Source organism: Canis lupus, chromosome 10, assembly GCF_048164855.1.
Source record: "Canis lupus baileyi chromosome 10, mCanLup2.hap1, whole genome shotgun sequence".
NCBI classification, from domain to species: domain Eukaryota; kingdom Metazoa; phylum Chordata; class Mammalia; order Carnivora; family Canidae; genus Canis; species Canis lupus.
In genome coordinates, this window is record NC_132847.1 from 62,175,249 (window position 1) to 62,186,226 (window position 10,978).

The 10,978-nt window shown below is 38.5% G+C and overlaps 1 pseudogene; it reads left to right on the forward strand.

Moving 5' to 3' along the window:
• Positions 1-3,843: 3,843 nt before the first annotated feature.
• Positions 3,844-7,958, forward strand: LOC140641050 (T-complex protein 1 subunit zeta-like; annotated as a pseudogene).
• The last annotated feature ends 3,020 nt before the right edge of the window (positions 7,959-10,978 follow it).

Here is a 10,978-nt window from a genome sequence, read left to right on the forward strand (position 1 = left end):
ACAGCATACCAATCATAGGTGATTATTCAATCCAGTATAGTGTGGCTGTCATATTTAAGATATATCAACTCTCAAAACAGCTTGTGCCTTGAAATCTATCTGCATTATAAAACTAGCCCAATAATCTGATAACATTCAATGGCAAAAAAGTATTTATTGCCAGCATTAATTTCAAAATATTTGCTGGGCTTTATGATCCAGCTAATCCTGTAAAAGAATGTTTTCTATGCCATACTTAATAGCTACATTCACCTTTTATTATAAAATTTATAAAATGCTGACTCTGCTGAAGACAGAGGCAAGTGCATACCTGAAGTACACAGAAAAGAATTAAATTAGGTGCTTGGCTGTGATGGTTAATTTAGGTGTCAACTTGACTGGACCAGAGTACTTATATATTTGGTCAAATGTTATTCTAAAACAAAAATGTTATTCTAAGTGTTTCAGTGAGGGCGTTTTGATGGGAAAATATCAACATTTAAACTGGAAGACTGTTAAACAGATTGTGCCCCCTTACGTGGATAGATCTCATTCAATCACTTGAAAGCCTGACCAAAACATAAAGTCCAGCCTTCCTCCGACTAAGAGGAGAGCATTTCTGCCTGACTCCCTTCAAGCTGGGACTCCAACTTTTTTCTTGCCTTCAAACTCAAATTGAAAAATGGGCTGTTTGGGGGTCTTGAGCCTGTTAGCCTTTGGATGGAAATTACACCATTTGCCCTCTGGTTCTCAGACCTTCAGACTTGGACTGGAACTAAACCATTGGCTTTTCTGGGTCTTCAGCTTGTTGACTCACTTAGCAGATCTTGGAATTTGCCCATCTCTGAAATCACATGAGCCAATGCCTTATAATAAGCTTTTTAATATATATTAGAAAGAGATTTACTTGGGCACCTGGGTGGCATAGTCAGTTAAATGTCCAACTCTTGGTTTCAGCTCAGGTCATGATCTCAGGGTCATGAGATAGAGCCATATATCAGGCTTCATGCTCAGCCTGTAGTCTGCTTAAGACTCTTTCTACCTTTGCCCCTCTTCCCACTCTTTCTCCCTCACTCTCTCAAAATAAATAAATAAATCTTTAAAAATAATTTTAAAAAGAGAGAGATTTACCAAAGAAATTGTTACCAAATTTACCAAAGAAAATTGTAAAGCCTCATTTGACACAGGATGGACTCTCCCCAGTACATTCTCTGTATCTTTATCTGATTTCAGTGAAATAAGAATTATAACTTTTGCTATTATTTTTCTTGCTGTCGGGATTAACTAGTGTGAACGTTTTGATCCTCAAAGAAAAACATAGGGGAAATTGTCCTGTTAGGAGTAACCCTTCACTATATTGCTAGCACTGCATCCTACCCTTGCCCCTGTGTTCCCTTCCAGGTCCTTTCTTTCCAAATTGCCCCATTTGGCAGATGTCTGCAAGCAAGCCTGGAAGGGACCAGCACCACTCCAAAGTGACTCTTACACTGGGAAGGGGAAGATAACCATATATATCAGTGTGCCTGCAGTTCCATCAGCCAAATGTTGTGCAGAGAGAGTGCCTTGCAGTTTGGTGTAACTGAGCCCCAATAGACAAACTAAGGACAGGCACCTGATCTGACTGTTGATACCACCCAACCATAAGCCTGTGATGGCCTCAGTTAGGTCCCTTAACACCTTACCACAGGGATCAAATCCTGCCACAACAGGCAAAGTGGACTGAAGAATGAATCAGCAACCTAGAACACAGGGTAATGGAAAGCAACCAAACTGAATAGGAGAAAGAAAAAAGAATAATTTAAAAATGAGAATGGATGGAACTGGGGGGTATTATGCTGAGTGAAAAAAGTCAATCGGAGAAGGACAAACATTATATGGTCTCATTCATTTGGGGAATATAAATAATAGTGAAAGAGAATAAAGGGGAAAGGAGAAAAATAAGTGGGAAATATCAGAAAGAGAGACAGAACATGGAAGACTCCTAACTCTGGGAAACGAACTAGGGGTGGTGGAAAGGGAGGAGGGCAGGGGGTGGGAGTGACTGGGTGGCAGGCACTGAGGTGGGCACTTGAGGGGATGAGCACTGGGTGTTATTCTATATGTTGGCAAATTGAACACCAATAAAAAAAATTTATTATTAAAAAAATAAAAGAATAAAAAATAAAAAATTTAACTTGGAAAAAAAATTAAAAATATAATAAAAATGAGAATGGGTTAAGGCAATTCAGAAACATCATCAAACATAATAAGAGCCACATTATGGGGATCTCAGAAGAATAAGAGAGAGAAGGAGTAGAAAAGCTATTTTCAGTATATCTGAAAACTTCCCTAATCTGGGGAAGAAAACAGACAACCAGATTCCAGAAGTACAGAGAACTCTGCTTCCCAAATTAGCTCAAGGAGGCTGACACAACACATAATAATTAAATGGAAAAAGTAGTGATAAAGAGAGAATTTTAAAAGCAGCAAGAGAAAAGAAAATTTAGTTATATACAAGGAAACCTCATAAGGCTATCAGCTGATTTTTCAGCAAAAACTTTGCAGGCCAGAGTGAAGTGGCACGATATACTCAAAGCGATAAAAGGAAAAACAACAACAACAATAACAACAACAAATCTGGCAACCAAGAGTCTACCTGGCAAAATTACCATTCAGAATAAAAGGAGAGATTAAGCAGTTTCGCAGACAAACAAAAGTTAAGGGAGTTTATTACCACTAAATTAGACTTATAAGAAATGTTAAAGCAAATTCTTTGAGTGGAAATAAAAGGCCATAACCAGGAATATGAAAATTATGAGAGGAAAATTTTCACAGGTAATTGCAAACATATAATATATGTAGTACATTAATCACTTATAAAACCAGTTTGGAGGCTAAAGCACTAACGTAGTAAAACCAATTATATCTAAAAAATCTGTCAAGGGATTCACACACACACAAAAAGTAGAGTATGACATTATATACATAAAATGGGGGGAGTAAAAATATAGTGCTTTTAGGATGGGTTCCAACTTAAGAGACCATCAATTTAATATAGACTGCTATATACATAAGATGTTATATATATAAAACTAATGGTAACCACAAATACAAAACCTATGATATATACACAAAACATAAAGAGAATTAATCCAAGTATGCTGCGGGGTAGGTCAGAAGGAGGTGTAGGTCGGGCAGAGGGGGAGCAGACCAGGTGGGCACCACAGGCCAGGGCCTCTGCACTCGCCAGCCACACTCCCCCAGGTGGCCCCACATCTGCTCAAGCCATTTCCCTTCTCTCTCCTTTTTTTAAAATTTTTTTATTGGAGTTCGATTTGCCAACATATAGCATATCACCCAGTGCTCATCCCACCAAGTGCCCCACTCAGTGCCCATCACCAAGTCACCCCAACCCCCTGCCCACCTCCCCTTCCACCACCCTTTGTTCATTTCCCAGAGTTAGGTGTCTCTCATGTCCTGTCGCTCTCACTGATATTTCCCACTCATTTTCTCTCCTTTCCCTTTTATTCCCTTTCACTAATTTTTATATTCTCCAAATGAATGAGACCATATAATGCTTGTCCTACTCCAATTGACTTGCTTCACTCAGCATAATACCCTCCAGTTCCATCACGTTGAAGCAAATGGTGAGGATTTGTCATTTCTAATGGTTGAGTAATATTCCATTGTATACATAGGCCACAGCTTCTTGATCCATTCATCTTTCAATGGGCACCGAGGCTCCTTCCACAGTTTGGCTATTGTGGACATTGCTGCTATAAACATTGGGGTGCAGGTGTCCTGCAGTTTCACTGCATCTGTATCTTTGGGGTAAATCCCCAGTAGTGCAATTGCTGGGTCGTAAGGCCATTTCCCTTCTAACCGATGCCGCCTCTGCAGAGAACAAAGCAGTCTGCATGCGGGGCTCACCCCCAGCACCCTGGAGACCCCAAGGGCTCGGCGGGCTATTTCTCTGAAAGGGAGGGCGGGGTGCGGCACCATTCCTGTTGCCTGCCGGGTGCAGAGAAGCAGCCAGCCAGGGGCCCCAGCTCCCGAGGATCTGGGTGAAGCCCAACTGCAGTGGGACTATGGACTAGGTCTCCGATGAGAAAGTCACACTGATTCATTTGTGCCCATTGAACAGACTCGTTTCTGGTGCTGCAGACATCAGGCTTACTAAAGATGACAATGTGCTTCTTCATGAAATGCAAATTCAGCACCCAACAGCCTCCCTAATAGCCAAAGTAGCAACAGCCCAGGACGACATAACTGGTGATGGTACCACTCCCAATGTCCTAATCATTGGAGAGCTACTGAAACAGGCGGATCTCTACATTTCTGAAGGTCTTCATCCCAGAATAATAACAGAAGGATTTGAAGCTGCAAAGGAAAAGGCACCTCAGTTTTTGGAACAAGTCAAAGTAAGCAAAGAAATGATAAAGAAATGGTAGATGTGGCCAGAACATTTCTACTTACTAAAGTGCATGCTGAACTTGCTGATGTCTTAACAGAGGCTATAGTGGACTCGATTTTGACCATTAGAAAACAAGATGAACCTATCAATCTCTTCATGGTTGAGACCATGGAGATGAAACATAAATCTGAAACTGATACAAGCTTAATCAGAGGTCTTGTTTTGGACCACGGGGCAAGGCATCCTGATATGAAAAAAAGGGTAGAAGATGCATACATCCTCACATGCAATGTGTAGTTAGAGTATGAAAAAACAGAAGTGAATTCTGGATTTTTTTTACAAGAGTGAAGAAGAGAGAGAGAAACGTAAAAGCTGAAAGAAAATTCATTGAAGATAGAGTTAAAAAAATAATAGAACTGGAAAAGAAAGTCTGTGGTGATTCAGATAAAGGATTCATTGTTATTAATCAAAAGGGACTTGACCCCTTTTCCTTAGATGCTCCTGCAAAAGAAGGCTTAGTAGCTCTGCATAGAGCTACAAGGAGAAATATGGAAAGGCTGACTCTTGATTGTGGTGGAGTAGCTCTAAATTCTATCGATGACCTAAATTCTGATTGTTTGGGACATGCAGGACTTGTCTATGAGTATACATTGGGAGAAGAGAAATTCACTTTTATTGAGAAATGTAACAATCTTCGCTGCATCACATTATTGATCAAAGGACCAAATAAGCACACGCTCACTCAAATCAAAGATGCAATAAGAGATGGCTTGAGGGCTGTTAAAAATGCTATTGATGATGGCTGTGTAGTTCCCGGTGTGGGTGCAGTTGAAGTGGCAATGGCAGAAGCCTTGATTAAATATGAGCCCATTATCTGATATGTCATTTGCAAATATCTTCTCCCATTCTGTAGGTTGTCTTTGAGTTTTGTTGACTGTATCCTTTGCTGTGCAAAAGCTTCTTATCTTGATGAAGTCCCAATAGTTCATTTTTGCTTTTGTTTCTTTTGCCTTCGTGGATGTATCTTGCAAGAAGTTACTATGGCCGAGTTCAAAAAGGGTGTTGCCTGTGTTCTTCTCTAGGATTTTGATGGAATCTTGTCTCACATTTAGATCTTTCGTCCATTTTGAGTTTATCTTTGTGTATGGTGAAAGAGAGTGGTCTAGTTTCATTCTTCTGCATGTGGATGTCCAATTTTCCCAGCACCATTTATTGAAGAGACTGTCTTTCTTCCAATGGATAGTCTTTCCTCCTTTATCGAATATTAGTTGCCCATAAAGTTCAGGGTCCACTTCTGGATTCTCTATTCTGTTCCACTGATCTATGTGTCTGTTTTTGTGCCAGTACCACACTGTCTTGATGACCACAGCTTTGTAGTACAACCTGAAATCTGGCATTGTGATGCCCCCAGATATGGTTTTCTTTTTTAAAATTCCCCTGGCTATTCGGGGTCTTTTCTGATTCCACACAAATCTTAAAATAATTTGTTCTAACTCTCTGAAGAAAGTCCATGGTATTTTGATAGGGATTGCATTAAACGTGTATATTACCCTGGGTAACATTGACATTTTCACAATATTAATTCTGCCAATCCATGAGCATGGAATATTTTTCCATCTCTTTGTGTCTTCCTCAATTTCTTTCAGAAGTGTTCTATAGTTTTGAGGGTATAGATCCTTTACATCTTTGGTTAGGTTTATTCCTAGGTATCTTATGCTTTTGGGTGCAATTGTAAATGGGATTGACTCCTTAATTTCTCTTTCTTCAGTCTCATTGTTAGTGTATAGAAATGCCACTGACTTCTGGGCATTGATTTTGTATCCTGCCACGCTACCGAATTGCTGTATGAGTTCTAGCAATCTTGGGGTGGAGACTTTTGGGTTTTCTATGTAGAGTATCATGTCATTGGCAAAGAGGGAGAGTTTGACTTCTTCTTTGCCAATTTGAATGCCTTTAATGTCTTTTTGTTGTCTGATTGCTGAGGCTAGGACTTCCAGTACTATGTTGAACAGCAGTGGTGACAGTGGACATCCCTGTCTTGTTCCTGATCTTAGGGGAAAGGCTCCCAGTGCTTCCCCATTGAGAATGATATTTGCTGTGGGCTTTTCATAGATGGCTTTTAAGATGTCGAGGAATGTTCCCTCTATCCCTACACTCTGAAGAGTTTTGATCAGGAATGGATGCTGTATTTTGTCAAATGCTTTCTCTGCATCCAATGAGAGGATCATATGGTTCTTGGTTTTTCTCTTGCTGATATGATGAATCACAAATGACATATCAGATAAAGGGCTAGTTTCCAAGATCTATAAAGAACTTCTTAAACTCAACACCAAAGAAACAAAGAATCCAATCATGAAATGGGCAAAAGACATGAACAGAAATCTCACAGAAGAAGACATAGACATGGCCAACATGCACATGAGAAAATGCTCTGCATCACTTGCCATCAGGGAAATACAAATCAAAACCACAATGAGATACCACCTCACACCAGTGAGAATGGGGAAAATTAACAAGGCAGGAAACAACAAATGTTGGAGAGGATGTGGAGAAAAGGGAACCCTCATACACTGTTGGTGGGAATGTGAACTGGTGCAGCCACTCTGGAAAACTGTGTGGAGGTTCCTCAAAGAGTTAAAAATAGACCTGCCCTACGACCCAGCAATTGCACTGTTGGGGATTTACCCCAAAGATACAAATGCAATGAAATGCCGGGACACCTGCACCCCGATGTTTATAGCAGCAATGGCCACGATAGCCAAACTGTGGAAGGAGCCTCGGTGTCCATCAAAAGATGAATGGATAAAGAAGATGTGGTTTATGTATACAATGGAATATTCCTCAGCTATTAGAAATGACAAATACCCACCATTTGCTTCAACGTGGATGGAACTGGAGGGTATTATGCTGAGTGAAGTAAGCCAGTCGGAGAAGGCCAAACATTATATGTTCTCATTCATTTGGGGAATATAAATAATAGTGAAAGGGAATATAAGGGAAGGGGGAAGAAATGTGTGGGAAATATCAGAAAGGGAGACAGAACGTAAAGACTGCTAACTCTGGGAAACGAACTAGGGGTGGTGGAAGGGGAGGAGGGCGGGGGGTGGGAGTGAATGGGTGACGGGCACTGGGGGTTATTCTGTATGTTAGTAAATTGAACACCAATAAAAAATAAATTAAAAAAATAAAAAATAAAAAAAAAATAAATATGAGCCCAGAGTAAAGGGGAGGGCCCAGGAGTTCAAGCATTTGAAGGAAACGCTTAATGATGAAGGAAACAATCCAATGCATCACATTGCTCATTATTCCCAAGGTTCTTTCTCAGAACTCTGGCTTTGACCTTCATGAAACACTAGTTAAAGTTCAAGCAGAACATTTAGAATCGGGTCAACTTGTGGGTGTAGACTTGAGCACAGGTGAGCCAATGGTAGCAGCCGAAGTAGGCATATGGGATAACTACTGTGTAAAGAAACAGCTTTTTCACTCCTGCACTGTGATTACCACCAACATCCTCCTGGTTGAGGAGATCATGTGAGCTGGAATGTCTTTGACATTTGAAGTTTCCTTTGTGTCCTCTGAATCATGAAGACTACTGAGAGATCTTAAGGATATAGCAACAGAAATTTTGTCCAAGCTTCAAATAATTTTTCAAAAGCATTTGTTTTCCCATATGAAAAAAAGAGAATACTGACACTTATATTCTGAAGTTCTGAAATTAAAATTACAGTATTTTTTTAAAATTGCACTGCAGTGTACACACATTAAGTAGGCCATTTTCACCCAGTGAACCAGATGTTTTGCTTTAGCTTCAGTGATGTAAAAGTACCATGTTAGATAAATATATGTTATCTACCTTGTTATTAAATGTTCCTTGAAAAACAAAAAACAAAAAACAAAAAAAATCCAAGTATTTCATGAAAGAAAGACAGAAAACCACAAGAGAAGAGAGTAAGAAGAATGAAGGAACAGAGAAACTATAAAAACAATCATAAAAAGGTAACAAAATGACAATAGGTACATAACTATCAATAATTTCTTTGAATGTAAATGAACTAAATGTTCCAATCAAAAGACATAGTGTGACTGAAGGATAAAAAACAAGACTGATCTCTGTGCTGCCTATAAGAGACTTGCTTCAGATCTGAAGCAGACTGAAAGCAAAAGGATGGAAAATATCAATCATGCAAATGAAAGTGAAAAGAAAGCTGGGTAGCAATATTTTTATCAGACAAACTTTCAAACAAAAACTGTAACAAGAGAAAAAAGACACTACGTGATGATGATGGGAACAATCCAATAAGAGGATAGAACGATTATAAATATATATACACCCAACACAGAGCACCTAAATACATAAAAGTATTATTAACAGACATAAAGGAAGAAATTCACAGTAACCCAATAATATTAGGGAACTTTTAACACCCCTTTTAAATCAATGGATAGATTAGCCAGGTAGAAAATCAACAAGGAAACAGTGGCTTTGAGCGACACATAGGATCAGATAGACCTAATAGATATATGCAGAACATTCCATCCCAAAACAGTGGAATATACATTATTTTCAAGAGCACTGGAACATTCTCCAGAACATATCACATATTAGACCACACAACAAGTCTCAATGAATTCAAAAAGACTGAAATCCTATCATTATGTCTTTTCTGACGATAACTGTATGAGAGTAGAAATAAATCACAAGAGAAAATCTGGAAACATGAATATAGGGGCTAAGTAATATGCAACAATAAATGGATAAACTAAGAAATCAAAGGGGAAATAAAAAATATATGGAGGCAAATAAAAATGAAAACACATGGTCTAAAATCTTTGGGATGCAGCAAACACTGTTCTAAGAGGGAAGTTTAAAGTAATACAGGCCTACCTCAAGAAACAAGAAAAATCTCAACCTAACCTTACATTTAACAGACCTGGGAAACAAAGAGCAAATGAAACCAAAGGCCAGTAAAATGAAGGAAGCAATAAAGATGAGAGCAGAAATAAATACAATCGAGACAAAAAAATCTAAAGGATCAGTGAAACCTGAAGCTGGTTCTTTCAAAATATCAACAAAATTGATAAAACTTCAGCCAGACTCATCAAGAAAAAAAGAGAGATGACTCCTATAAATAAAATGAGAAATGAAGGGAGAGAAGTAACAACTGACACTAAAGACATGCAAATAAATATGAGACATTATAAAAAATTATATGCCGACAAATTGGAACACCTAGAAGAAATTGATAAATTCCTAGAAACATCTCCCCTTCCAAAACTGAATCAGGAAGAAATAGAAAATTTGGACAGACTGATTACAAGCAATGAAATTGAATCAGTAATCAAAAACTCCCAACAAAAGTCCAGGATCAGATGGCTTCACAGGTGAATTCTATTAAAAAAGACAGGTTAATATCTATTTCTCAACTATTCCAAAACATAGAAAAGGAAAGAAATCTTCCAAACTCATTCCATGAAGCCAGCATTATGCTGATACTAAAACCACATAAAGACACACACACAAAACAAAAACAAAAACCTATATGTCATTATCTCAGAGGAACATAAATGTAAAAATCCTCAACAAAATATTAGCAAACTGAATCCAACAACATGTTAAAAAATTATCCACCATGGTCAAATGGGATTTATTTAAGGGATGCAAGCACAGTTCAATATTCACAAATCAATCAAACTGATACATCACATTATCAAGGGAAAGAATAAAAAGCATGTGATTGTCTCAATAGATGCAGAAAATGCATTTGACACAGTGCAACATTTATTCATGATAAAAGTCTCAACAAAGTAGATTTGGAGGGGACATACCTCAATATAATAGAGACCATATATGTAAACCCCACAGCTAGCATACTTAAAGATGAAAAACCAAGAGCTTTCCTCTAAGATCAATACCAAGGAAAGGATGTCCATTCTTACCACTTTTATTCAGCATAGTACTGGAAGTCCTAGGCACAGCAATCAGATAACAAAAAAGAAATAAAAGGCATCCAATTTGGTAAAAAGTAAAACTTTCATCATTTGTAGATGACATGATACCATAAAGACTCCACCAAAAAAACTTCTACTACTGATAAATGAATTCAGTAAAGCTGTAGTATACAAAACTTATATACAGAAATTCATTACAGTGTATACACCAACAATGATGCAGCAGAAAGGGAAATTAAGAAAATAATCTCATTTACAATTGCACCAAAAAGAATAAAATGCCTAGGATTAAACATAAGTAAGGAGGTGAAAGGCCTAGAATCTGAAAACTATAAAATATTAATGAAAGAACTTGAAGATGACACAAACAAATGGGAAGATATTCCATGCTCATGGGTTAGAAGAACACATTGTTAAAATGTCTATACTGTCTAAAGCAATCTACAGGGATGCCTGGGTGGCGCAGTGGTTTAGCGCCTGCCTTTGGCCCAGGGCGCGATCCTGGAGACCCGGGATTGAATCCCACGTCGGGCTCCCGGTGCATGGAGCCTGCTTCTCCCTCTGCCTATGTCTCTGCCTCTCTCTCTCTCAATCTCTCTCTCTCTCTCTCTCTCTCTCTCTCTGTGACTATCATAAATAAATAAAAATTTACAAAAA